Source organism: Pinus tabuliformis, chromosome 1_2 (genome assembly GCF_031772625.1).
Source record: "Pinus tabuliformis cultivar Carrire ecotype Pingquan chromosome 1_2, CPIR1, whole genome shotgun sequence".
Lineage (NCBI taxonomy): Eukaryota > Viridiplantae > Streptophyta > Pinopsida > Pinales > Pinaceae > Pinus > Pinus tabuliformis.
The window spans coordinates 628,385,133-628,387,871 of record NC_142298.1 but is presented as its reverse complement, the minus strand read 5'-3'; positions in this window follow the sequence as shown (position 1 = coordinate 628,387,871).

The window sequence follows — 2,739 nt, the reverse complement described above, 5'->3', positions numbered from 1 at the left end:
GGAAGCAAATACTTTCTTCCAACATTTTTGAGTTCCATGAAAATTTTGAAAGTCCTAATAGTATTCAATTATGGGTTCAAGAGAGACATAGTATTCAATTATGGGTTAAAGAGGTCCACACTGAATGATCTATCGGTCTTATCTTCACTTAGTTTAAGACTATTCACTTGGAGAGGCTACATGTGCCCCCACTTCAAGAGCATAGTAAAGTCATGTAGAACTTAGAGAAACTATCTTTAAGCCTTTAGTGAAGATTGGAAAAATGTCTGGGTTCAATAACACCCAGTTGAGCGTTAAGCTTCCAATAATGCTAGATTTTAACCTAATCATTTTTGTGATTTGGAGGAGATGCCCCCGACACATCTTCAGTTGTGAATTGGACTATTACTAACTATCATTTCCTTTGAAAGTTACCTGATGACTTGGGGAACCTCAACTCTTTAAGAATGTTAAGGAAGGAAAGAAAGTACATTATGCTAAGTTCTCTTATGCTTTTCAAGTTTTTCTTTGATATCTACAATGTTTCAGGTAGGAAAGTACATTATGTTAATGAAAATTTGTCTTGATAGAAAGGCCCAATTTCAAATTCTAATGCTTTCAAAAAACATTGTATAACTGTAATGTTTCTAAAAGGAAAGCATATTTTTTCAATTTAAGTATCATGATCCCATATTCCAGCTTATTTTTCAGTAACCCATTAGGCTTTGTAGCTTTGAATAAATCCATGTCTTTTGATAAGATCCTCTTCCAAATTAGAACGCAGTTTCCTTTTGGCAATAACCACATACAATGTATTGATTTTGTTATTGAGAAAATAGAGGTTGTGAAACAAGCCTGTGCCATACAAGGACTTGATTCATTGATTATGTATCAATTATGGCCCTTGATGTAACAATGTCTTGATTTTGTTGCTTGAAAATAGAGGTTATGCTTTACTATTTCACAAAATTTCTTACAATCTTTCCATAAGCATTGATTTGTAATCTCAATCACTGAGGGATGACAGTAATGACAAAGGTAATTTCCATGGTTTGAAGTTCCCCTCTTACCAAATATTTAAATATATCACCACAATTTAACTGTTAGTTAAAGGAATTGTATTTGATTTGTAAACAATTCATTGCTTGATATATAGATTTTGATTTTTTTCCCTTTTTTATTTTTTTCTCAGATTTGGTATGAGATATCTTCCAACATTTGGGTTCCCTAGTTTCCCCACCATAGCTACTAGGTTCAGATGCTATCATTAAATATTCTCGGAACGTTACAACTTTTCCAGTAAGTCTGCTTTGAAACATTGTTGTTGCTTTTCCATGGTGTTAATGCAAATAAGCACTACAACTACTGCCATTATTTAGATTAAGTGCCGAAATCTAGGTGGTCTTGTAATGATGGAGTGATTGTTTTCTAGCTACTAAGGACATATGCATTTTTATCTCTTATGTTGTCCTGAGATATTCAAATTCAGAATAAGAATTGAGGTCTCATTTCCACTGTAGATTGCAGTCAGTTTCTTGAACATAATATATAGTAGATTATCTTTTACTAATCAACTATGGATGTGATCCCTTGCAGGAAAGGAAATTCAAAGTGACTTTGATTTCACATTGATCTGTCAAAACATCCACACAAGAAAGGAGATTGAAAGTGACATTGATTGCACATTGATTTGTCAAAATGGAGGCAAGAGAAAAGGAAACTTTGTATTCAACAATGCTCTTAATTTCATATGTACATGCACAGACGTATTAGTAGAAAATATTGAAGGGTTGCCTAAGTAATATTTTCCATTCCACTACATTCTTTACAGCTTGTAAATAAATAACTCGGAAAAATTCATTACACTACATGTTATTCTTTATTAATCAGTGGTTAAGATTTTGATATTGAACTGGCTAAGATTTTTCTTCCTTCTGTGAAATTGTGTGTTCTATAATGCTTCTTTTCCATTCACTATGTATAGCATATAAAGTGTGTCTAATGGAGTAGGAAGATTGGAAAGTCTTGTGATCCTTGAACTATGTTACAAGGCAGAAACCCAACAGGGCAGGGTAGGTGCATCCCCACAAAGGGGTCACAAATACCAAAGTTGGTATTGGCTAGTGCCTTGAGCTAGAAAACTTCCTTTACCCTTGTATTAACAGTGAATCTAGAGAGGATTCTAATATTATATTTATAAGATTTATATCAATTAAGATTGATGAATAAAATTCATGAGACATGAGCTAGGATGTCCTTGCAAGGTGGTTGTTGATTATTGGAAGCTATGATGGCCATTATGTCAGGCCAGGTGGTCGCACTCCCTTGATCGTGAGCGCGATTGTGATCAAGATGGAAGACTTCATAGTCTAGATTGATTGTCTAGCAGTGATAGTTAGTGGGCTCATTCACAAAAGCTTCTATTTCACTAATCCTTTTTATAGAGTTGTCAGATTCAATTTCCAAAGGTTTTAATTACACTATAGAGTTAAGTTCTGAGAGAGTTGTGATTCATAGTGTTAAGTATAGCAGCTATGACACTTGAATGAAGACAAGCATAGTAGAGGTATCAGACTCTGTTATAAGCTTACCTGCATATTATAAGGGACTTGGTTGGCTTTTTTATAATTTTATAAACAAGTTCCATGTCGTGGAAATGTGAAAAAAAAAACAGTGATATTGCCACCATGTGGCTCTTGTCGTATGTGGTTTTATACTTTTTCAAAAAATTCTCTAAGAGTTCACAATGCTAAGATTCAC